The 27,683-nt window shown below is 38.9% G+C and overlaps 2 long non-coding RNA genes and 1 pseudogene across 2 annotated transcripts; 2 read left to right on the top strand and 1 right to left on the bottom strand.

Annotated features, from left to right (window-relative positions):
• Nucleotides 1-3,687: 3,687 nt before the first annotated feature.
• Nucleotides 3,688-8,208, top strand: LOC139818900 (uncharacterized). The gene is made up of 5 exons (XR_011733556.1): nucleotides 3,688-3,844; nucleotides 3,918-4,044; nucleotides 4,157-4,491; nucleotides 5,576-5,799; nucleotides 5,872-8,208. It is a non-coding gene; the product is annotated as an uncharacterized lncRNA (long non-coding RNA).
• Nucleotides 8,209-14,876: 6,668 nt separating this feature from the next.
• Nucleotides 14,877-19,629, top strand: LOC139819238 (uncharacterized). The gene is made up of 3 exons (XR_011733643.1): nucleotides 14,877-15,935; nucleotides 17,162-17,249; nucleotides 17,320-19,629. It is a non-coding gene; the product is annotated as an uncharacterized lncRNA (long non-coding RNA).
• A 1,577-nt stretch (nucleotides 19,630-21,206) lies between these two features.
• LOC139819237 (T-box protein 2-like) lies at nucleotides 21,207-26,381 on the bottom strand (annotated as a pseudogene).
• Between the last annotated feature and the right edge of the window lie 1,302 nt (nucleotides 26,382-27,683).

Below are 27,683 nucleotides of genomic sequence, written 5' to 3'. Positions count from 1 at the left end.
ACGGCTATTTCGACGCTAGCGTCTCCCCGCAGCGAGGGATTACCCCGGTCACCTACATGCAGACGTATATACTGCTTGGCGGCCAAAATGGCACGCCCAACGGATTCCGGGTTTACGGCGGCGTACGCGATCTGCCGCGGATTCGCCGACGGCGATCGCGCCTTCTCCTTGACCGCGAAGCAATATCGGCAGCACGTGACGGACTTTCTCGCGTACTGCGATAATTACGTGGTAAAAAATCACGCGCTGAGAATAGAAGAGGTATTGACGTTTGATTGTCTGAGAACCCGTCACGTGCCGACACCGTGTCGCAGAGGTTCAAAATTCACGGCGTGTTTGACTACGACCGCGTGTGCATAACGTCGCGCGCGATGTTAAGGCTCGGTCTCTGCATCTACAAAATGCACAATTGGGGGAGACATACCCGGAAGTGCGTCGGACGAGATCTCCGATACATGGGAAAAATCGCCCAGATGGAAAACCCGGAATACGCGACGGCTGTATGGACACCATCCGCAACGACGAGCCGCGCGATACGGGCCGAATTCCGTGGCATGTACTTCGCGCACGGAATAAATCCCGTGTATAACTACCAGGTCACGGGAAATATGTTCCTAAAAGGACGCGAGAACAACTCCGTCGTTCGGGGTATGGTACGATTGCGTCCGTTGGACGACCCGACGGACGATTTTATTTATCCGTTATACACGAGCGCGATAAAATCCTGCTTCGCGAATCCTATCCGACACGCGCGAGACGTCGCGTATCAAATAGACACGATTGAGGGGGTGCCGAACGAGGACAAAACAACGCGAGCGATAAGATTCGTCGTCGCGCTGTACGCGTCGTGGGCGTACTCACAATTATTGAGCAAAGAGACGTTAACGAGCGAGGAAAGAAACATAAAAACGGAATATTATTTTCAACGTTACAAAAGGGCCTTCAAATTGCAATCATTTTTGATGGAATACCAATCCCACCCATTAGGACAACTTCGCGCTGTAATGCACAACGTTTATCCAGCAACAAGAATCGCGCAAGCCATCTTAGAGCCCAAAACACCATTCGCGCGCGTCGCGCGAATGACGGTACGTATCGACGACGAACTTGGATTCCATGAATTACTAACAACATTTATAGCGAACCACGTGGACGTATTTCCGATGAACGTCATGCAATATTCCGGGGAATACTACGCGTGGTGCGTAATAAAAAAAGACAAAGTGCGCGGCAAACAAACAATGACGGTACAAAATATCACGGCACAACTAAGAATGATACGCCGCGAAAAAAAACGCGACCTCGGGCCAGTGCCGTCCGACAATCGTCGCGAAACCTACGACGACGATGACGACGACGACAACTCTCAGCCGCGGCGTCTAAGTAGAGTCAATAATAAAACAAAACGAAAGTTCGTCTCGTAAAAAAAAAAAAAAAAATCTAAGGCTTCTGCTACCGCTGCCATTAGTGGTAGTCGTCGTTCTCCTGCTGCTGTGGCACCACCGTCACCACAGCCGCCATCGCCGCAACTATCGACGATAATCGAAATCCACGACTCGACCCCCTCGTCGACCCAGAGAAAACGCTCCACGCAAAAACAAACGGCAACCGAATTGTCCGTCGTGCCACCGACGACGGAGAACGCCCATGACGAGAGAGACGACGAAGACGAATCTCAGCCGCGGCGTCCAAGTAGAGTCAATAATAAAAGAAAACGAAACTTGTCCTCGTCCGACGAATTCGAATATCCATCTTTTCCGGGAATATCCACTACCGCTGCCACTAGTGGTAGGTCGTCGTCCTCCTTCTCCTGCTGCTGTGGCGTCGCATATCAGCCTCTCATCCGACAAAGAGTCGAATGGCCGTGCATCACCATCACCACCGTCACCACCACCACCACCACCACCACCACCACCGTCGAAAAGACTGAAAAAAGCAGCAGCCTCACCGTCGACGTCGAAAATAATCATTGGTGACTCGACCACCTCGGCCACCTCGACCCCGAGACGCTCGAAAAAAATAAAAAAAGCAGCAGCCTCACCGTCGACATCTAAAATAATCATTCATGACTCGACCAACACCTCGGCCACCTCGACCCCGAGACGCTCCGAGCGACTGAAAGCAACAGCAGCAGCAGCAGCAGCCGCCTTACCACAGATCGAAATTGATGACTCGGCCACCACCTCGGCCAGATCGAAAAACGATCCACACCGGAAAAAAGCCGGATCGAAAAATGAGGATACATAAAAGCGACTTTACGCAAAAAATGGACGCATTGATAATGAGACACATGCTCTAACAACGTGTAACCCGAACAGCTTATATTCGTGGGCGACTCTCGTAGCTTTGCGGCCCGTGTTCGCGAATTTTACGCCTTCGCAACTGCGCTACTGTTTTTTTCAGCTGTGCGACGGATTGCATAGCGAACAATTCGATGTGCAGTACCGCGATTTATTGGAGAGCGTGCGAAAACTCTGCCGCGATCAAAGACTTCTTCGTTCATGTAAATAATGTAAATAAATATCGCAAATGTAAATAATGTAAATAGGTATGCATGTGTGTGCACGTGTGTAGGTATGTGTGTATGCGTGTGTAGATATAATTGAAAACCAGCTTCGCGTGGTCTCCTAAATTTCCCCTTCCCTATTTTAATTTCCTTCTTCTTCGCATTCCCCTTTCCCCCCCGCCAATGTGGCCGCCACCTTGTCGCGGTGGCGGGGCTTGAGCGTGCGTCCCCCCTTGACGCACCGACCAAGAACTGTGCCGCGATTATAATTAAATTACGCAAATAAATACATGCGCGTAGTGACAAGTGTAAATAATGTAAATAGTATGGTAGATGTAAATAGTGTAAATAGTCTAAATACGTGCGCGTAGTGACAAGTGTAAATAATGTAAATAGTATGGTAGATGTAAATAGTGTAAATAGTCTCCTTAAGTCTCCTAATATTCCCCTTCCCTATTCCAATTTCTCTTTCCTTCCCATTTCCATTCCCCCCCCCCCCCGTCCAATGTGGCCGTCACCTTGTCGCGGTGGCGGGGCTTGAGTGTGCGTGTCCCCTTGACGCACCGACCAAGAACTATATATGCCGCGATTTTAAACTACGGAAATAGGTACGTAAATACCCAGATAGCACATGGACGTCCACTGGAAAAAGATCCAACGGATAGCTGATGGACGTCTATTCGACGTACATTTTGCACAACTTCGGACGTTCATATATTGAATCACTTTTACAGAAAGAAGTGAAAGCCATTTTTCTTAATAAAGAGAAAACGTACATAAATGTTATAAAATTTTATTTCAGTACTGTTATTTTAATGAGGATACTTTGATGAAAAACAAACATCTTATAATAATTGAATTGCATTCAATATTATCGTCAACGATAATTATTCAACGTCAATTAAATCATTGCATTTTTTTTCCAAAATATTCCTATCAGCATAAAATAACACAAGTCTGCAACAAACAAGCATGCAAAAGTGAACATGCGCAAGTTATCGTTGCATGTCTTTCATTTCTTATGGAGTACAATCCTATGAAATGAACTATTTTCAAGTATTTCAAATACTTTCAGTAATAAAAAATGCATATATGTATACTTATATATATAATGTTTTATAACGTAAATAGCATCTAATTCAAAATAATAATCAGAACAGAGAGAAGTATACACGTGGATCTGTCTGCAAGTCACATCGTTCGTTGTGCTGCTTTCGAAAGGTTATCGTCATCAGTTGCTAGAAGTACGTGAATCACGTCAATACATCGTGAATCGTTCGTTGTGTCTGTCTGCATGGTCTTCGCTCCAGTTTATGCGAAAATCGTAGTGCTATCACAGTAAGTATATTCATATATATACATATTTGTTAAAACGTAAATAGCATCTAATTCAAAATAATAATCGGAACAGAAAGAGGTACACGTGAATCTGAATACAAGTCGCATCGTTCGTCGTGTCTGTCTGCAAGTCACATCGTTCGTTGTGTCTGTCTGCATGGTCTTCGCTCCAGTTATGCGAAAATCGTCATGCTATCACAGTAAGTATATTCATATATATATATATATATATATATATATATATATATATTTGTTAAAACGTAAATAGCATCTTATAAAGGTTTCTAATTCAAAATAATATAATCGGAACAGAAAAATAGATATTTTGAGAAAAACCGGTCTGTGGTTTCTGTATCTTTTGAATTGGAACAATTTGATACTGCTACAATACGTCTTGTTGAGGAGAAGAAGGAAAGTGACTCATCGCTGGTGGTGAGTTCGGCCGGTAAATCAGGTGAAAGACGCCCAAGATTTCTACTCTAACCTCGTCAGGGAACTTTTGAAACTGATCACGAAGAATTTTTTGGGTTGTTCCGAATGTCGCCTGATCAGTTTCGTCTTTTGGCTGACTTCCTTCACCCTCGTCTTAAAAAGCGAAGTAATCGCACACCACTACCAACAGACCTTCGTGTTGCCGTCACATTGCTGTGAGTTTTTTATATAATTTTTTTTTAGCCTTGCTTGTTTCTGTTCAGTCTATTTTTTAATGTCATCTGTGATAAACTTTGCAGGTACTTGTGTTTAGGATTAAGCTAAAGTCGTTACGGTGAGGCGCTGTCGCGACAGCGAACGCCCCTGGCGCGAGCAACGTCCCCCCAACAACCCTAAAAAAGTTTCATTGATCCCGCTTCATTTCCGAGCTCAAATGTCTAATTTGACTGGGCTACAATGCGGAAAAAAGTACTTCTTTGACCAATATAAATATATGCTCAATGTACATGCGATTTTATCAGCAAATTGGCAGATAATTGTTTTTATTGAAAGAGTATAACTATGAGCATTTAATTCGACCCCCCAGAAACGCGATACGATTGATCGAAAAACGTGTTTCTTTTAGGCTTTGTCGTGTTCTCAAAGTTTATACAAAACACATGATTAAGAAGCGTTTGTTGTTCAGTGAATCTCAGGATGTTAAGTGCACTCGCATTTGTACCTCCAGCTGACGTTGAAGCTGCATACGAAGCATTAATTGCGTCATAATTTTACTCTGATCACACTGGCAAATGGGAAATGTTGCTTTCTTATTTTGAATCAACTTGGATCGGTACTATTAATCGGCGTAAAGTACGAAGTGGCGCTTTATTTCTCGTAGCCTTGTGGAATCATTACAATACTACTCTTGAAAGTGGAGATCGTACCAACAACATCGTTTAGGAATTTATTGAAAAGAGAATGTCTCTTTATTACTTTTAATTTCTCGAGTACACTTTGCCATTCGCTTTACTCATAGCATTATACAACTTTACTCGGTCAAGATGGAAATATCGATTTTGCGATAACAATTCGTATTCAGCGACACGCTTTGCCGATGAAACCTGTAATTGACTTTGTTTATCAAATTAATTATAATTTAATTATTTAATTATCAAGTTAAATTTTTGGACGTACACAGCACTTTCGAAACGATCGTTTATCTGCGATCAATTCTTACACTGTTAAATTCATAGTGTCAAATTATACTTAATTTTAATAAATTTACACACTAAGAACAAGACAAAATTCTTTTTACAGGACAGTTGCTACATACTCACATGTATTATAACATGAACCACCCTCATCGAGAAATAGCAATTATCTTCAATCACAAAATTTTCAAAAATAAAAAGGATTTTACTCGCTTCGGTACGGAAATCGATTGTAAGAACTTAAGAAAAACTTGGGAAAATCTTGGATTTCAAGTTAAAACATATATACCGATTATACTTACAAAAAAATCCAAAAAGAATTAAAAATAGGTAAGATGCTTTATCATAGATATAACTAAAATATGTGTAACTGAAATAACAAGCAGATTATTATTTTCACAGCTGCGGAAATGGACCACTCCAATCACGATACTATCATAATATCTGTGTTAACACATGGTCACCAAGGACGACTCATGTCTTACGATGCTAGTTATGCAACCACTTCTATTTGGAATTATTTCACGGCCGAAAAATGCCCAACTCTGGCGGGAAAGTCTAAGTTATTTTTCATTGAAGCGTGCCAAGGCAGTCAGTCTGATCCTGGCTTTAGTTTCAACGCACACATTGAAAACGATGGATTAGACACAACAGTTTCAACAGTTAAAACAGTCCGCATACCGATCTATGCGGACCGGGGCTCGTTGGCACCGTTTTCACAATTTCGGGATTTCACTTTTTATACAACCAATTATCATGATTAAACAGGGCGAAACTTCCGAAAACGTCCATGCTCAGATTTAGATGAAACTTTGTGAATAGGTTCCTTTTAGATAGAAAACACATATACTAAAAGGATTTTTGCGACTCCAAAGTTTAGCAACTTTTTTAACATTTTTAACTTACTGCCTCCGCACATACATTTTCCACGCGAAACAAACCAAAACAGCTCTCAAGTAATGTAAACAACCATAAAGTCATACCCGTCAAAGTGATAACATAAACATCATTGGTGAAACTTCCTCTGTGAGGTGAGAAGTAGAGGTGAAATACCACCTCTACTTAAACGAGCTTGTAAAGCGCGCCATACGAACCTATGTGGCACCTCGTTTCGCGTGGACAGTGTATGCGTGAACTATTTCGGGACTACCGCACCTCCCCCGAAAGCACGGGGGGGTGTGCGTGAACCTCGGTTCGCGTGGAAAGTATATGCGTGAACTATTTCGGGACTACCGCACCTCCCCCGAAAGCACGGGGGGGTGTGCGTAAACCTCGGTTCGCGTGGACAGTGTATGCGTGGAGGCAATAGGTTCCGCCCCCCCGCGGGGGGCTCCACTTTTTTCGGTAAAGCAGAGTATATAAACTAATATATTTGTACTTTGTGTATGATTTTATAGTTGTTTACATTACTTGAGAGCTGTTTTGGTTTGTTTCGCGTGGAAAATGTATGTGCGGAGACAGTAAGTTAAAATATGTCCTTCCTAATAGCTTTTGACACTTTTCTGTTTATAGAGTTTATTTCTTATTGCCCTACATTTCTATCGCTTACAAGTGTTCTTCTCTCTTCCATCTTTGATTTTGTTTTTATACTAATACTAATTTTTTTTTCTCATTTTTTGCACAGAATCTTTTTTGTGCTTCCGTTTTTCCGTTTAACCTCACTTCGCTCATTCGCTGACAGAATGGTATATTCGTGGACAATACGGTGTAATTTATAGTAACATTCTAGTACCTTTTGTGTCGAAAGTGTTGTGTATTGACTAGAAGTATAGCATTTAAAAAATAGCTATTCGTTAGATACGTAACCAGAGGTTTCAATGAAGAAAACGAATTTTTAGTTATTTAACGGATATCTTTATCTAGAAGATAGCTATTGGGAGGTGTGAAGAAATTGGGCATAAGTTGTTCAAGGCCTCCATATTATTTGTTGATATTTTGCTTTGCAAAGTTCAAGATAAAGATACAATTTTTATCAAGAAATACGTATCTGTTACCCATTTTGTGTTTCTATTACGTTTTCATTAATTTAACGTATATTTCGCGATTTACATCGATCTATGTACAAAGAACACTGATCCTGATATAATTGTTCCGACAGACCGGAGATTCGTGCACGTGAATGATCGGGCACGAGGGCGGAACGTGACGGAATGACCGTCGGGTCGAAGCAACCGAATCAGGAATTAACGCACGCAGTGAAACGGATATCTTGAAACGGAAATCTTGAGACGCGAGTACCGAATGGAGATTTTGATGCGCGAGGATCGCACGGAGATCTTGAGCGCGCTGTAGCGTGGACGCTCGATTCGTCGCTGAGACCTTCGAGGAGAGCTACTCCACTCGCGCCCAGCTCTCTCCCAATATCACGGGAGGCCGGTTTCGGTAGACGTATACGCGTTACCGCGCGGAAAGTAGTCTCGTTGCCTAGCGGTTCGAATAAGTCTATGTCAGAGGTCCGTCGAGCTTGAACTGAACTCGCAGGATCGTCGCATAACACGCGAGAAGCCGAATTCGGCAGCGGCGCCGGTATGCGGAAGCATGGCCCGCGCGTGATCCTATTGTCGGTGACACATGAACGCGTGATTGTCGTACACGCTATCGTCATACGCGAACATCTCGATAGAGCTTAAATTCCGGAGTAACGGCGAATCCGGAACACTATCATATTAGTACTGTTTAAGGCTGTACTTCCGAAAACGTCCATGCTCAGATTTAGGTGAAACTTTGTGAATAGGTTCCTTTTAGATACACTGTAAAAAAATTCTGTAAAATTACAACTATTATAGTGGGTAATTTTGAGACCCACTATAATAGTTGTAATTTTACAAAATTACAGTACGGAAGGAAAAAGTAATTTTGTATTACAATTACACAAATTAAGAATGTGTGGAAATTTACACCTATTATAGTGGGTCTCAAATTACCCACTATAATAGTTGTAAATTTTACACAAATTTTTTACAGTGTAGAAAACACATATATCAAAAGGATTTTTTGCGACTCCAAAGTTTAGCAACTTTTTTAACATTAATAGTAGAAGAGTTTTATGAAATCTTATATAATAGTCAATTACCGTTAGACTCAAAGGAACGTAGTACAGCAAAAATTACGAACGTAGGATCAGAGGATATTTCCGATATCACCACAGATGAGATACACAACGCCCTCAAGAAAATGAAAAACGGTAAAACTCCAGGGGAAGATGGAGTTATTACGGAGGCCATAAAAGCTGGAGGCCCTACCATAATTCGTATGCTGGAAAAAATATTTAATCTGTGTCTAAAAAACCAAGATATCCCATCGAGCTGGAATAGACAAGGCACGGTGTGCCCTTTTTAAACTATTAATCTCGCGTATCAGTCCGCAAACGGACTTAGCGCGGCAACCGACTCGAAGCGCCGAGCGGTGCCGAAAACGACCGAGAGCCACCGAACGCAATCGCGGCGTCGGGGCGCCGTACTTCCCGAACGCTCCACCGCTCCATCCCGGCGCGCGCGATTGCCGTCGCGTATACCCCCGCCACGCCGACACGCCTCCGCGGGCGTATATAAACCGAGCAATGTTGCTAGGTTTGAGATTCCGCCGTGAGCCAGCAAACCGATTCTCCGCTGCTCACGGATCCCGAAATTCCACAGTCGAACAACCAGGAGGTAGAGAGTGTTCTCTGCCTCTGCCGAGTGAAGCATCTAGGCGGTTGACTCGAACTTCCATACGAACACCTGTGACACCGGAGTGAACCAGGGTAAGAGAGTTCTTCTCTTACTCGCCAAGGGTCTTGGCCACCCGGTGCCGCCTCCCGCCTACACGAATCGATGCGCCAGGAGATAGAAAGTATTTCTCTATCTCCGCTAAGGGTCTTAGCCGCTCGATATCACGTCCAATCGCGATCCAGCGCCTTACGCGCTCACTGCCGCCGCTATCCAAACCTGCGATACCGCGTCACCCGCGCCGAAATCGCACACCGTACTTCAGCGAGCCCGCACGCCCGCCGACCCGCGAAACTCCGCGATCTCCGTGTATCGTCGCTTTACCGGCGTCCGCCAGCTCCGTGATATCTGTATATCACCGCCGTTGTAACCGCCTCCGCGATCTATTACCCGTTCCCATCGACTCCGCGATATCTGTACGTCACCGCCATTATAACCGCGTCCGCGACCTATTACACGTACCCAGCGACTCCGCGATATCTGCATATCACCGCCATTATAACCGCGTCCGCGATCTATCACACGTAGCCATCGACTCCGCGATCACTGTAAACCGCCGCTATCGTAGCAGCGACCGCGATCTTTTATACATATTCACCGCTCCCGCGAGCATCTCTATGTATTCACGCATAATTGAATAAACCTTATTTTGTTTTGTTATATTTTAACCGAGTCTTGTGTCTTCCTCCGCGCCTACTCCGAACCCTGACCAGCCGCGAGCTAAATCCGCGCTTCGGAAGCTAGGTTGTTTTAAACTTTATTAACCATAATTGATGAATATTCAGTAGACTATAATTTTTAATAAATTTATAATGTAGTTATTACTACGAGTATGTCATATAATATTTTAAGGAGTGATCTGATCATAATTAAGCTAGCACGCGTGATGTTGTATCAGAGTAAATTCGGCAGAGATAGATATGCACTAACTCTGTGCTTTAATGTGCTATAAAGACTGCTATACACGAAGTAATCTATATGAAAATTATTGGTGCGGTCTCACAGACTGCGCGCCACTTTTGAAAGATTAATCGAGAGCAAATAAATTATTGGTTGAATAAACGACTCACGGCCGGTCGTTTCCGGATGCAACGATGGCTTCGGCCTAACGCGTATCGCGGGAGCGCGTAATTACTGTTTCTTTCACGCCCGGTCTGTTGAGCGTCTTACTATGATAATAAGGATCGTTTATTACGACAATTACGCAACGCATCTTGGCAAATCGTTCCACAGCAGAACCGGCGATATACGAGGTGCTAACGACTGTCTCAAATACTAGGTTGCGGAACAACGACGCGAGAAGGTGCATTTCGGTTCCCGAAGTATCCCCCTCGCGATACCAGGAAGCGAGTCCTTATCGGATATCCGCACTGTTACACACATACACATACATCCGCCCCGATCATTTCCGTCGTTTGCCCGACGATCTATGCGGCGGGCCTGTTGCCGGGATGACTTGTAAGATCGTAAGCTCCTCTATGAGGAAGCTTGTATTTTATTCGATGTATAATTATTAGTATTTATTTGTTTTGGCTTCCTCATAGAGGAAGCTTTGTGAGCTTTCAAGCGCGAGAAGAATCATTGACTGTGATTGGTCTATTTTCTTACGGCCTTACGATTATGACTAAAATGTTGTTACGTGCAATGGCCTTTACTCCGTGTATTGTAGACGACGCTTTACGGAACGTGGCCTATGCAATTTTACATGTTTTATTAATTACAAATTATTTATATTTTGCAGATATACTAGAAATTGCCATGCTAATGATGAGAACCAATGATAATGATATTTTTAAAATGGTAATAATTTTCATTATATTAATAATATACTTATTTATATACTTAATAATATAATTAATATATATATTTTTTAAATATATTTTTGCACACAGGAATGTTCCAGAATTTTCTGGAATTGACGAGCAGGAAGACATGACATGACAACACACAAATTATACTAATATAGATTTTTATAGCTGGTTGAAGTTTGGAACGTTCCTGGAGCGATTTTTTAAAACCGATTTGTTCCATTTCCCCTTTCGCACAGAGTTAGTTCTAAGCGTCAGACAAACAACAAAAAATAGTAGGAGCGAATACACGCGTCGGAAAGCACCATTACACACGATAAACTACCCTTCAGACCACTAAAAAAATTCTTGCGTCTCTAAAACCGATTTGTTCCACTTCCCCTTTCGCACAGAGTTAGTTCTAAGCGTCAGACAAACAACAAAAAATAGTAGGAGCGAATACACGCGTCGGAAGGCACCCTTACACACGATAAACTACCCTTCAGACCACTAAAAAAATTCTTGCGTCTCTAAAACCGATTTGTTCCACTTCCCCTTTCGCACAGAGTTAGTTCTAAGCGTCAGACAAACAACAAAAAATAGTAGGAGCGAATACACGCGTCGGAAGGCACCCTTACACACGATAAACTACCCTTCAGACCACTAAAAAAATATAAATATTAAATATAAATATATATATATATATATATATATATATATATATATATATATATATATATTATATATATATTAAATATATATATATATATATTTAAAATATAAATATTCAAGAATTACCGGCAACTTGCTCGAAGGCAGGTTTCTTGAGTATAAGGGTGTCTTCCGCAAAGTGTATCGGCTCGATCTCTTATGTAATTTGTGTGTGGCACTTAGAAGTTGCTCTGTGCCAAAGGAGAAATGGAACAAATCATTTTCGACGTAGCCAGAATATTTAAAGTGGTCCGGGGGTAGGTTTTTTGAGCAGAAGGGTGTCTTCCGCAGAGTGTATCGGTTCGGTCTTTTATGTACTTTGTGTGTGGCACTTAGAAGTTGCTCTGTGTCAAAGGAGAAATGGAACAAATCATTTTCGGCGTAGCCAGAATATTTAAAGTGATCCGGGGGGAGGTCTCTTGAGCATAAGGGTGTCTTCCGCAGAGTGTATCGGTTCGGTCTTTTATGTACTTTGTGTGTGGCACTTAGAAGTTGCTCTGTGCCAAAGGAGAAATGGAACAAATCATTTTCGACGTAGCCAGAATATTTAAAGTGGTCCGGGGGTAAGTTTTTTGAGCATAAGGGTGTCTTCCGCAGGGTGTATCGGTTCAGTCTCTTATGTACTTTGTGTGTGGCACTTAGAAGTTGCTCTGTGCCAAAGGAGAAATGGAACAAATCATTTTCGACGTAGCCAGAATATTTAAAGTGGTCCGGGGGTAGGTTTTTTGAGCAGAAGGGTGTCTTCCGCAGAGTGTATCGGTTCGGTCTTTTATGTACTTTGTGTGTGGCACTTAGAAGTTGCTCTGTGTCAAAGGAGAAATGGAACAAATCATTTTCGGCGTAGCCAGAATATTTAAAGTGATCCGGGGGGAGGTCTCTTGAGTATAAGGGTGTCTTCCGCAAAGTGTATCGGTTCGGTCTCTTATGTAATTTGTGTGTGGCACTTAGAAGTTGCTCTGTGCCAAAGGAGAAATGGAACAAATCATTTTCGGCGTAGCCAGAATATTTAAAGTGGTCCGGGGGTAGGTTTTTTGAGCAGAGGGTGTCTTCCGCAGAGTGTATCGGTTCGGTCTTTTATGTACTTTGTGTGTGGCACTTAAAAGTTGCTCTATGTCAGAGGAGAAATGGAACAAATCATTTTCGGCGTAGCCAGAATATTTAAAGTGATCCGGGGGGAGGTCTCTTGAGCATAAGGGTGTCTTCCGCAGAGTGTATCGGTTCGGTCTTTTATGTACTTTGTGTGTGGCACTTAGAAGTTGCTCTGTGCCAAAGGAGAAATGGAACAAATCATTTTCGGCGTAGCCAGAATATTTAAAGTGATCCGGGGGGAGGTCTCTTGAGTATAAGGGTGTCTTCCGCAAAGTGTATCGGTTCGGTCTTTTATGTAATTTGTGTGTGGCACTTAGAAGTTGCTCTGTGCCAAAGGAGAAATGAAAAAATCATTTTCGACGTAGCCAGAATATTTAAAGTGGTCCGGGGGTAAGTTTTTTGAGCATAAGGGTGTCTTCCGCAGGGTGTATCGGTTCAGTATCTTATGTACTTTGTGTGTGGCACTTAGAAGTTGCTCTGTGCCAAAGGAGAAATGGAACAAATCATTTTCGACGTAGCCAGAATATTTAAAGTGGTCCGGGGGTAAGTTTTTTGAGCATAAGGGTGTCTTCCGCAGGGTGTATCGGTTCGGTCTCTTATGTACTTTGTGTGTGGCACTTAGAAGTTGCTCTGTGCCAAAGGAGAAATGGAACAAATCATTTTCGACGTAACCAGAATATTTAAAGTAGTCTGGGGGTAAGTTTTTTTAGCATAAGGGTGTCTTCCGCAAAGTGTATCGGTTCGGTCTCTTATGTACTTTGTGTGTGGCACTTAGAAGTTGCTCTGTGCCAAAGGAGAAATGGAACAAATCATTTTCGGCGTAGCCAGAATATTTAAAGTGGTCCGGAGGTAGGTTTTTTTAGTATAAGGGTGTCTTTCGCAAGGTGTATCGGTTCGGTCTCTTATGTAATTTGTGTGTGGCATTTAGAAGTTGCTCTGTGCCAAAGGAGAAATGGAACAAATCGGTTTTAGAGACGCAAGAATTTTTTTAGTCGTCTGAAGGGTAGTTTATCGTGTGTAAGGGTGCCTTCCGACGCGTGTATTTGCTCCTACTATTTTTTGTTGTTTGTCTGACCCTTAGAACTAACTCTGTGCGAAAGGGGAAGTGGAACAAATCGGTTTTAGAGATGCAAGAATTTTTTCAGTGGTCTGAAGGGTAGTTTATCGTGTGTAAGGGTGCTTTCCGACGCGTGTATTCGCTCCTACTATTTTTTGTTGTTTTGTCTGACGCTTAGAACTAACTCTGTGCGAAAGGGGAAATGGAACAAATCGGTTTTAAAAAATCGCTCCAGGAACGTTCCAAACTTCAACCAGCTGATTTTTATATATATAGCATTGTTATCGTTATGAGACACATTCATTTATCCTAAAAGTTTATTTATACGTTTTTTATTTGTTTTTTTTTATAGTTACTTTTCTTAAATAAAATTGGAAAATAATTCTCTTAATTAAAAATTAATGTATGTTAATTTGTTTTAGATTTAAAAATCAAGCATGGTAATCAACCGTTGAAACATATAACCCGTTATACAGTGGGTAAAAGGGTGAATGACTTACATAATAAACAAGTCAGTGAAATACGTAAAGCGATGAACAGTGCACGTTACGTTTGCACAACGGCCGACATTTGGACTGGTTCAAATAGGAGATTTCTAGGTGTTACTGCTCACTGGGTAAGAAATGTGTTATTGGCATAAGATATAATTAAACTAACTGTCAACGTAACTAAATGGTAATTATTAGATTTCTATACAGTTGTTTATAAAAACTTATAATATCAACAGATTGACGAAAAAACTCTAGACAGAAAATCGGCAGCTTTAGCATTCAGGCGATTTCCCGGAACTCATTCGTTTGACAATATTGCGGAGATGTTAGAAGGAATCCATACAACATTTGGATTAACATGTGACAAAATTATAGCTACAGTTACAGGTAATAGATCTAACTTTGTGAAGGCTTTCCAAGAATTTGGTATATATGACCCAAAATGTTTTTCACAAGGTGATTAAAATATCGTATGCGATAAAGTTAAAAAGTACGGGCACTGCTAGGTTACGAATCTAATTTGGAAAATATGCCATAAGCAGGTTCTGAACATACAACTTGTAGATATGCTGGACGTGTGGGATTGTTTCCACGATGTGGCTGACAACGTGGCAAAATGCAAAATCGAGGGGTGTAAAATAGAAATTCGTGAGGACAATTCTTCAATGTTGTCAGAAATGAAACGCCACCTACATGCGAAACACTGTACGGATTTTAAATGTTTACGTACATACCTCCGTACCTTATAAGGTACGCAAATGTTATATTAGTTCTGAGGGTACGGCAATGTGCAGATTATGTGGGCACATAAGAAAACTGTGTAAACAAGATGTTGGAAATACGTAAAAATATCGGTAATATCGTGAGATGGCTACAGCCATCTATTGCATTAATAATATACTTTCGCGGTTCCATGAATGAATGCTAGATGGCAGATCGTTTCCGCCTAGTAACTATTGCAAGCGGACGCGCGAGCAACGCGGCGCACCGAGTTCAGCTCACGCTAAGATCACGTGACAAGAAGGCGAGTGGAGGGGATGCGCAAGCACGAACGTGCAGAGATACGATCCCGGCCATTCTCGCACATTCTGTCGAAAGTGAAACAGTTCGAGTCACGTACTGGGCATTCTGCCACGATAATACTTTATCGGGAACATGTTCAAGTTCAGTTGAAAACTTATCGCTCGTGTCGTATTAATTACTCATGTTGTATTATTGCCTTTGTCATTGCTCGTGTCGTATTCAACGCTCGTTTCGTTTTAATAGCTCATGTTGTAATATATTCCGTTGCCGTGAGTTTATACACGAGTTTCGCAATACTCAGTCAATATTCAAATCACGAATAATATTATCAAACACGTCAAAGAAAGAGAGAAGAACGACGTATATTCGGGGCTCAGCCGAGCCTTTACTTAATGGTGGACATTTGTTCGAAGTTGGCAATCGAGAGCGGCCATAATTGATTTCGTTCCTCTCATAAAACGAGACGGAATAGCAGCCATTATCCTTAATATCTGGCTCGCATACGGCGAATGAGTTCCCACTTTTAGTGGATGATTTTCCGTCTAAATAAATAGCGGATTATTTATAAAGAATTGGTGGATGCTGCAGATTCCACGATAAGGTACCTTTGAATTTATTATCTCGAATATTCGGTTCTTTTGTCAGATATATCCCTGATGAAAGTGATACTTTACAAGTGCGCACGTGCTAATTCAAATATTCGGTTACCGGACATAACGTTATTTGCTTATATTTGTCCTCAAAGAAGGACGTTTATTATTTATTCAGATTAATAAAAAAAGGAGATAAATTCTTATCTCGGAACGTAAATTCAGTGGAATTCCAATTAATACTTCTGATTGATGCATACATGGATTAGATTGATCATGAAATAATATTCCTTCGAATTCGTTGTGTGTCTTATATATATATTAAGGACTCATATTTCGTTCACTTTATAAAACTCTCTCGTACATACTGTATATAACGAACTTTATGTTAATTTGATAGATTATTACTGTTTAAGATAATATGTTGACTACTCGATTTTTTCGAAATAATATTATAAATTGATTAACGACTTACAACAATTATGAACCGTGCGAACTAATTAACTTCTTTACTCAATTACGTTATGTAAAGTTACTATTGCGTTATGTAAAGTTACTATTGCGATCCTCTTCGTATTTCTTTCGATTAATTATAAGGATTTATGCTACAAAGATTTACTGCTTTCAGTAACGTATATGGAATAATTATATTTACTACTTTCAAGGAAGAAGTTTCGACTTTAATTAAAAAGACAGTTACTGATAGACTGTTAATTTATAACATTATCGAATTTAATTCCTGCATAATTCTTTCATTTATAATAATTCTCACGTTGAGATTTAATGTATTTTGAATTCTTTTGTTTTCTTAATTCCATATTCGTTATCTTAATATGTATTAATTGTGTTCATTCTCTTTATATTATTTTTCGTACTTATATATTTGCTTCGAAGATAATCCCTTGCAGAAGTTCTACATAGAGAAGAGATCACTTATTTCATTTTAATAATTGAAAATATTTAATACATTAAATATTCTTTAATACTTTATTCCTCGATTTTAGTTTGAAATATTTCGTAAATGGATCTCAGTCTTAACCTTAACTTATTATTTGTAATAAGATTCCGTTAAACGAAGGGAATATCTTCTTTACAATGTTTTGTATCGAAATTACATATTTATGATTACATTTATGTTTCACGACCAAATGATAGAATTGATTGTTTTATGAACTCAGTAAATTAACGATTCTATTTCTTAATTTGAATATCGTTTCTCCTTCTTCACCATCCTTAGCTCACGCAACATACGGGGCGTGTACACAAGACCATGCTCGGGAGCTGTCAAGACATGCAGAAGAACAGCATCCAAACTGGAGAAATGAGTAAGTACATATTAAAAAAAATAAAATAAAATCTACATACGGCAAATCTGACAATATCATTTCATTGCAGACTTCCCTCTGAAGGGCGGCGCGAAACTATAAAAAAGGCAATCGCAAATTTGTTGCGATATATTTGGGTTCAAGTTCGAAATATTTTTTATAGAATTTTTAATTCTGATCTTCGTTACATGGACAACACTAACAATATACAGTTAACTGACATTGCGAAACTCGCAATAATATTTAATTCGTGATTCGTGTTTTAAAGCTGGTATAAATCACAAATCAATATTGAATTGTGAATTCAAATAAAAAAATCAAATAGATAAATTGTCTTCATGTTCAAATTTCTATCTGGAGGAATTAGTAAATGTACAAGAAAATTTGTATTTCAAACTTGTGCCAAAATTACTTTAAAATTGTTTAGTTCTGATTAAAGTTCCAGCTTCTTTTTGAAGAGTAAAAGAGTATTTTTATGTTTATAAGATAAATAATTTTCCCATTTGCTAACAGAGCACGGTAATGTTCGCATATATATGTATATAATATTTATTTTTAACAAAGTCCTGCTTTGTTTCCGGTGTCGAGTATTAACAACGAAGTATTAACAACGAAGCTCATTATTAGTATCCAGACATTGTCCAGATTTTCTCGATTTTTCAGCCGAAAATTCGTAATTTTTTCTAGAAAGTTAGATCTCGAAAAATTTTCACGTGGTGAACCAGTTTGATGTGTTTTAAATAGTTTTATTATATGTGTAAAGACGTGAAAGAAATGTTTTAGTTACATATATTTAATCTCGCATGACCGCTCTGACCTTACACTAGTAAGTCGCACGCGCGTGCAACCTTGACTTTCAGAGCGAGTTGTGCACGGAGAGGAATGAGAGAAAGAAGGCGCGTACTTAGTTCATTCTACTGTTTTTTGTTGTAAAAATGGCGAGATTGCTTTCAACCAAATCATTGAGGTCATTATGCTCATTTAGAGAGATTGATGCCATTAAAGAATTAAAAAAATCAAACGAGAAACCACTTCAACAACAAATTCAACAGCTCAAAAAATCAAACGAAGAATTAAAAAAAGAATTATAAAACTCAAACAAACAGCTCAATTCAAGGCTTAATGAGACTGGCTAAAAGTAAAAAAAAAATTAGAGCATTTACCAACTTAATATGGATTTTGACCTTAGGCGAAGACGCACGAATCAGTAAAAAAATTATTGACAAATATCTACGACATCCACGACAGATCAAATTCTTTGAAGAAGAATCAAGTTTTTCTATAGAATCTCTTAATAGAGATATACGCGTAATAATTAAACATCGAAACAGAATTGCGCATTGCAAGAGAGAGGAGGTAAATAAAATGTTAAATGAATTTTATAACTAGACTATTTCGTTACAAGAAATTGAAAAAAAATTTCTTGTAACAAAATATATTTTAAGTTAAAAAATTTAATTGTAAATATTTAATTGTAATTGTAAATATATTTTAAATTAAAAAATTTAATTGTAAAAATTTTATGACAAATTAAATTATGAAAAAAAGAAGAAAAAAATTAAGGTATATATAAAACCGAATAGTTCTGAATAGCTCATCTGAAGCATTTTGAAGAGTACTAGAGTTCCTGATAAAAAAAAAATTTTTAATTTTTTTCAAAAAACAAAAAAAAAGTGATTTAAAATCAAAATAGTTTTAAGTAGCTCATTTGATTCCTTTCGAAAAGTTCTAGAATTCCTGATAAAAAACTGCAAAAACTTAGAATTGTTTCAAAAAATCATCATCAAAACGCAAATGACATTCACGGCAGACCTTCGAAGTCGAATATCTCCTTAAAACTCCCATCAAAACGCCTGCAACTCTACTCTACTAACTACTAGTGATCCGGCCACTAGTTAAGAAGATATTCGAAGATGCAACGGATGAAATTCGACTAAGACCCGTTTCACACGTATCCGACACTGGAGACTACTGACGCTGGGTATCCGATCGCGAAGTGTATGGATTAACATGGGAGCATTAACAGGTTTGTCCGATAGCCAATTTGTGAAAACAAAAAAAATCGATCGGGTACCCAGCATCGGTAGTCCGGCGCTGGATACCTACGTGTGAAACGTCTTAATCTTTCTGTCCGTAAACGATACGGACACGGCACGATTATGTCTAAATCAATCTTAAATCGGAAATATATTCACGAAGGGAGTTCGTTATACGAGTAATATTGATACAAATCTCGCAGCATCGAAATATACGCGTATAATCGATTAAAGATCTAACGATAAAATTATTGTAAACAATATCAAAGAGTAAAACGCATAATTTAATGCATCAAGTACAGACATTCATGGCGTATTAAAAAGTTGAAGAAAGTTACGTGCAACGTGCGTAACTTTCTTTCATTTAAAAAAGAAATGTATAATTTTATGATATAATGAGAAATTCTTTTTCTATACGGCTAATTCACTGCAAATCCAAGTGTGTTGTTTTAACTAAAGCTCTTTTTACACATTTCTTGTCGTTTTGAATGATGCCATTTAACACGGTTGAACATATTAACACGATTAAACTTGTTAATTTAACACGCAACAAAACATGTAAAACGAGCTTCAAATGTGTCATTTTTAAACGTATATATGCATGTAGAAATGACACACTTGGATTTACAGTGTCTGATAAAATGGTTTGCAATTACAATTAATTACAAAGTATTCTATACATACAATCATTAGTCTACATAGGGTAGAAAGGGGCACGTTGTCACACGGGGCACGTTATCACAACGGCTTTATTTAAAAAACTAATAACCACAGGGCAGCACCCGTCATTCTCAAAACGTGTTAGTGTATGCCCATCTTTGGTGTGTTTACAGTGTTCAGATTGTTCCAGCCGTGTTGACGTAAAATCAACTTGAAAGTTTTTTGCGACCGTAAGTAAAATTTTATTGTCTAATATTCAACGTACTGGACATGAAGCTTATGTTTTTTCAGAATAGACTTTTATATTATCTTAGTAGTACTTTTACCTACCGCGTGCAATACTACTTAGTAGTACTTTTACCTACCGCGTATGTACTTTTACCTACCGCGTGCAATACCTAACCTTATGAATATTTCAAACGTGTCGGCCATGAGGCTGTTTGAAGTAAAAAAATGCCCTCGGGGCACGTTGTCACGAATTTGATGGGAATCTATTGCGAATCTTCGGATGACGATAACGAGTAAAAATATTTTATGTTTAATCACCGACATGATTATAAAAGAAAAAATGTGTATCAATAAGTTGCGCATTCGAGTGAAATTCTTGTATTTAGATTAAGACGAAAACTTCGTGCTTTTTGAACTTTTTTAAAATAAAATAAATGTTTCTGTGAAGGATTTTACTTTTTTACATTGCAGCGCACTATAATATATTGATATTTACGTTGAATACAGTTTGGATAACATTTTGCATGCAATAACATTTGATGTGACAACGTGCCCCGGTCACGGGGCACGTTGTCACAAGCGACCTGTCGTTATTTATTGTTATGTAACAACTGTAGAGTAACAATCACACAAAATTCGATACTGTCCAATTGAAGCTGAGGGTTCACTCGAAATTTTGGCATATCGAAGTACTCTTAAATATTGAATGTAAAAAATACAAAAAATATTGAACCAAATGTGTGACAACGTGCCCCGGTCTACCCTACTCTATATAAATAAAAAAATGGTATAGTTACTATAACTCTCCCTACGCATTAAATATTAAAAGATAAAATTTAAACCAATACCTTAAGTTAAATAACATTTTGTTCTTTTTAATTACCTTGTGTCGAAATTTATTATTTTAACACAAATAATGTTATTTTAACTCCATTGATTAGTCAAATTATCATTAAATTAACATTGTTTTAGTTAAATTAACTCTTTAGAGGCCAGGTTATAAGATAATCTTAAAAGACGTGCCTGACGAGGGTTTTTTTTTTTTTTTTTTTTTTTTTTTAATGTACATAACTATGTACACAGGCCCCTAAAGGGTTAACGACATATTGAGTAGCAAAGATGGTCTTACTTCGCGTGGCCAAAATACCAGAAGAGAGTTCACGCCGGCGAAACTGGAAACGATCAGTTAGATTACATGATCGGAGGCACTGTTGGCCATGTACCAAACCCGCGGCCGACCGACCAATCGCTCGTCGATCCGCGTTAAGTATGCGATCGCGTATACACGTACTCGTTATCTCGGACCTACTACCGGTTATCACGCTGGCCACGACGGCCTCGCTCCCGTCCACGTTGCAAAGCGGCAAGACTACTACCTTTTGTAAATCGTGGCAGAAAGGAACGCGAAAAATTCAAGTGGCCTGAAAACTACGCTGGTGCGAACATTGTCGTATTGTATCGAAGAAGTCAGGCTATCTCAGGCCCTTGATTCTCTGCACGAGTCTCTTTGGGCCTGGGGTCAGAGTCAGTTTACTGGTCTGATGATGCGAATATATAGCCTCTCCTAGTCAAGTCATGCGCCCACCTGCCAGTGGTCTCGCTGGATCGCTGCAATGGGGCTGTTCCGATTCAGTACGGCTCGGTCGCAAGATCTGATGTCGGCTGGCCAGCGCGTTCTGCAGTAACCAAGTGGCGTCAATGGCGATCTGACTGCGCCTCTAAGAGCTGTAGTGATACGGGCCCAAGTACCGCTGGTGAGTTGTGGAGCCAAGAAAGGGCACGGTTATCTAGAAAGCTCTCGGCTGTCAATCCGTTTGCTCCCCAACACGCAGTAAATATAAAAAATGAGTGAATGAATGAATCTTCACGCCCGTGTTCTCGGTTGGTCCGGGCACGCACAATGCGAGATTGATGAATCGGTTAGTGCAGAGACACCCACTGACTGCGTAGATGGCTCCTCGAGAGTAGGCGCTAGTTATCGGGTATAGAAACGATTACGCCTCTTGACGCACGAGACTCATGCCACGAGTACCCGTGGCCTCCAATAGCCTTCTTCTTCTTCTTTGTAAATTTTATGGCACCTAATCCTCCTCAAGATCACATAACGGCTAAGAACAAGTCGAATATAATAAATACAGACTCGAAAGATTCAATCCAAACTCGGCGCTGATTGCATCAGCAATCTTCAAAAATCATTCAGGACAAAACACGTCCGAACATGTCCATGGTCTCGACGAGACTTGCTCCAGTAGCCGTGTCAAATTAAAATAGAAATAAATAGTAATTAGTTATTTCGTGAATGGATATCCATATGTGTCAAACGCAGTGCACGGGCACTGGTTTCAAGCATGCCCGACGCCGGGGATCGACTCGCAACGGTGGCGGGATTCGCGTCCGCTTCTCCCACGTTGCAAGGCCGGCCAACTTCGACTCCCCGGCTAAAGTAAAAGATAATCGCATGCTTTAATGGGCTTGGAACCCTTAAGGGGGTGTCATTCGGCTGATTCGATTCGAAGTCGTGTGTCAATGAGACCCCTTCGTCAGGACTGGAATACGATTGGGCCTGATGATCGATCAAATGATGCTTTCGCTTGAACCGTGACTGACCTATCTCGCGAAAACCCTTTGCAAATGGATTGTTATTGATTTTCAACTTCGCGATGTTCTCGTTTTGGTATGCCGTCACCGCGATAAATTCCGTCTCCTTAAAAGCGAACAACGCGGCTGAATGAGTAAAGAGCTCGTTGTAGTTCTTCGCATCGAAGCAACGGACTATCTAGATCCTAGGAATGTATTTGTGCATCGATGTTAATACCAAGTTATTGTTGGGGTCGTTGATGTTGTACGTGAGCTTCAATTTATTGAAGCTGATTGTCCATCCAGTGGCTCCCCGTTGCCGGACTCTCGGGATGCTTATAAATCCTATAGCCAAAGGGCTGTTGCGGCTCTGCCGGCCCCACGAAACTCCAGCCACCCATATTGCTGTTCTCGCCCCCGTTCTGGTATCCACAGTACTTGTGGCAGCGATCGGAAGCCGGTGCGATCTTCATAAGAACATAATAATTCTTACGTTTCTCCAAATCGTTTACGTTTATTTAAACGGACGAAAACATGCGCCGGCCGCTTTTGGTAATTATCATTTCTGTATTATTCTCGTAGAATTGCTACCAGAGGTTTCGATTAAGCAGCTCCACGTTGACTCCGCGCAGCAATAAGGGTTGAAATACCCATTCACTTGAATTGATCCTCTCACCTAATTTGCGTTGTAGAGCGATCGGTGACTGTGCGAAGAGTGGCAATGCCAGTTGCATATTCAGTTCCAGTAGCATCAGTGCGTTGTTTAAATTCTGAAGAAACATCTCCGATGATCGACGTTTCTTCTCCGATACCGTCAGTGTAAGGTATAAAGCAAATACAGAAATGATCAGAACAAACGTCGAAATCACGTGCAGTTGTAGAAAGGAACTGAGACAACCGGTTCTCGCCTACCAGTGACCTACCACAAAACGGGATCAGTGCAATCCGCCGAAGCTAGGCGAACTATATGTGTCGTCGGTCGTTCGGCGCCAACATATGAGACAACTATGTGTCCATGAACCTCTTGTCCTTTCTGCCGCGGTTTATAAAAAGTAATATATAAAGTAACAAACATATAACGTACACATAATAATTTTAAATGCCATAATCTACTAAGCCAGTTAAAATAAATATTAACTCATTACGCGTTGTTAATCCATTTGTCCATTAACTTTCTCTTTTTTTAACCCTTTAGGGGCCACACATCGATCCCGTTGGAGTAAAATGTTATAATTTATAAGGTAGTCTTAAAAAACGTCTCTTATGAAAGTTTTTTAGTTTTGTTTTTGTTATTTTTTTTTTTTAGTACATAATTATGTACATAGGCCCCTAAAGGATTAAAAATGTTCAGATACTGTCTGTTCCTTTTCCTGGTAATTTCAGTAGTCTCATCCTGCACTTCTTCAAGCTTCTCACATATTATACATATTTGCCTTTCCGCTAAATCTCGATCAGTCGAACTCAAGATATTAAGATTCTCTAATGATTCGATAATATTCCAACAACGTTCAGATGAAGAAATTATTAGATTAATGTGTGTACAAATGGCAACAACTGGCTTCTTTTATGTACAGTTTACATTAATGATATATATTAGCGATATTTAGACCCTGATAAAAGTATGTGCACGGAAAGAACGGTTTTGCCGAAGTATCTAAAAATTTAGCTAAATATTCAGATTTGAAAATAATTTTGTTACACCATTAAAATAATTATAGTAAGTCGCTGAAATATGGCGATTCTGTAAAAAAAAATTGACATTTTAGCAATCAGTTTAAGTTCTACATAATTATTTTGATCAACCACCAAAATTATTTTCAGATCTGTATCTAGCTAAATTCTTAAATACTACGGGTACAAAATTCCGTTTTGTGAAGCGCAAACGAAAGCCAGAGACTTGCAGAGTTTCTTATTCACGCATCATGGAAATGCACGCCCTTAATCTACACATACGGAAAGAACGGTTTTCTGTTTGAAAATAATTTTGTTGCACCATTAAAATAATTATAGTAGGTCGCTGAAGTATGATGATAATGCTGTAAAAATTTTGATATTTTAGTAATCAGTTTGATTGTTTTACATAATTATTTTGATGATGCAACAAAATTATTTTCAGATCTGTATCTAGCTAAATTTTTTGATACTTCAGCAAAACCGTTCTTTCCGTGCACTATTCTTCTGTACACTCTTTACAAATATAGAAAGAGGATATCAAAAATAAAAATGCGTTAAGTCATTACAATGTTAAATTTACGTAAAAATCCATGTACACGGGAAATCTCGAGATTTTTCTCTTTTTCTCTCTCTCTCTGATGCGGTAATGAAAACTCACGTTTTCACGCCAAATCGCGTATTACGATATCGTATTAAAACTTATGATAAACGACTGTTTCGGCCAAACTTCAACCGATAACGTAATGTGCGCCTTTAAATATCAAAATAAAAATACATAATTATACTCAATGTATACAAAATAGAAAACAATAGACGTTTAGCTTGTACACGTAAGTGAATCTCGCGTATCATTAATGTATATATTATAAATGTGTATTTGGCGCCTTCTTTTTGCCTTTTTTGAAAATTACATTTACGTGGTATCATTAACAAAACGATATTTTCACAAGCTCGGACTATTCAGTATATCCGCTGTAATCTACTTTTCATTAAAAAGTACTCTTTTGTGAACTATTCATCATCATATACTGTAAGTACCAATAAATTCTAGATTTAGTAAAAACACAAGATAAATGCTATCATTTATCAAAACTCATTTAACCGAGCAATTAAGGGGAAATACCCAATTGGAAAGTTCGAAAAAATTGATTGTTCAATTTTTGCATTCCAAGCAAGGTGGAGGACTTATATTATGGACCTGGAATCGATGATTCTATGTAAGTTGAAAAATTTTCGCGATTTATTTATTGTTCAATTTTCAAACGCGTTTTTCTCGAAACCATGTTAAAAATCGGTGACCAAAATATCTCGGCAACCACGGAACCGATCAATTTGAAATTTATAGAGGTTATTCTATACATAATTATCTAGTCTGTGTCGTAGGATTTTTTTTTTAAGTGACTTAGTTTTTTTTATCGGCAAAATAAACCTGAATTTTTTCCTAAAAATCGAACCCTTAAATTCAAACGCCCGCCAATTTGTCAAAAATCGATATTTTCAAAAACCCCTACGACTAAGACTAAATTATAGTGTCAATTTTAATAATCTTTTTGGTCTTTTTGATTCTGATGATTACAAATGAAATGGGAGTGGTCACCGCGGAGGACCTTTTTTTTGTGGCAGTCGACAGAACCCATGAATACTCCGTCAATATTGAATATTTTTTAATAAAAAAAATTTAACATATTCTTAAAAGTGTGTACTTTCATGTAGAAAAAATACCAATACCATAGTTCATATAGGTTTCCTTAAAAAAATTCACAAAAATTGCTTTTTTTCGCGCTTCTAATTGGGTATTCCCCCTTAATTATACGGATTTAATTTTAATTGTCATATACAAATTATCGAATTCTCTGATAAAAATTCGAACAAATTTAGATTTTGTATTAGACATTTAATCATTATGCAGTCTAATACAAAATCTAAATTTGTAGAATATAAAGTTTATCTTTATTTTGCATATAATAGTAAAAAGAAAATACCTTATTAATTATTTCGGTTGGTGTGGAAGAAAATTATTTAATTTTCAGATCCACTTAAGGTATATAGGTACTAATACCCGGACACTTAAGAGTAGGTAAATGTACCAATGCCTGGACACGTATCTATGTCTGGATACCTTTAAAAAAATATAAATTTATGGAAATAAACGTTTGGATACCATGACTAAAGTTTCAAACTACAAAAAAAAATTTTTTTATCTTTGATTTTAATTCGCGTTAAACTTATAAATAATAACTTTCACGTTCTGATAAGAGTTCCGTTTTTTAGTAGAACTCTAAGAATGAATTTCTGAAAGGAATTTCTATGATCGAAAACGATCCAATCACTAGTTAAGAAGATATTCGACTTCGAAGGTCTGCCGTAAACGTCATTTGCGTAAGTTTTGATGATGATTTTTTAAAACAATTCTAAGGTTTTGGAATTTTTTACTTATCAAGAACTCTAGAACTCTGCTAATCACGAACAAATGTAATACTCGGATTAAACGCAACGCATTAAAAATCTATTTTTTGTTATACGACTAAAGTTATTCTCTTGAGAATCAAAAATTCCGATGCGTGGTAATTGCTTTCAAAGTGTCAAGGTTTCCAAAACAATTTTAAGGATCTAAAAATATGAATTTGTTTATACTGAATTTTGTGAGAAATTTTGTAACGCGTGTGCACCATGTGATTTTGCCTAATTTTTTTGTAGTATCGGTGATGTGCGACGCGCGAAAGTGTAAGTACAAAAGAATTGTTTGACGTAAGCATGCAATGAGTTTCTACACCATATGCATAAAAAGAATGGATCGTCTGACGACACGATAGAAGAAAATGTTATCGCAAAAAAAATGCAAGTATCGTGTCTGTACGGTCAAAACGCAGCGTAAGGCTTTTTACATTTGCATTATATTGAACGCACTTTATATTCGTTAAAAATGATAACTATCCTAACTATTTGAGTGGCAAAAGTCAATGAGCATTTGGTACATTTATGACAGACAATTGTTATATTACAATCTTCGTCATTTTAATCGCATTTATCGATAAAGAAACTGATAATAATATCCATATTGTATCACCAGTTACATAAATCTGATAGTTATTGTTACGTGATACACAAATTGTTCCTATCATCCCTCAAAGAGTCAGGAGTTCAACGTTCTTTGCTCGAAGTGAAGAATTTTCTCCCTCCCCTCCCTTCTCTGTGATTATTCATTTCTGTTCGACGCGAGAATCGATTTCTCAAAGAACCTCGAGATATTTATTATTAT

Source organism: Temnothorax longispinosus, chromosome 9 (assembly GCF_030848805.1).
Source record: "Temnothorax longispinosus isolate EJ_2023e chromosome 9, Tlon_JGU_v1, whole genome shotgun sequence".
Lineage (NCBI taxonomy): Eukaryota > Metazoa > Arthropoda > Insecta > Hymenoptera > Formicidae > Temnothorax > Temnothorax longispinosus.
The sequence above is the reverse complement of the archived record's forward strand: the minus strand, read 5'-3'. Positions and strand labels throughout refer to the sequence as shown.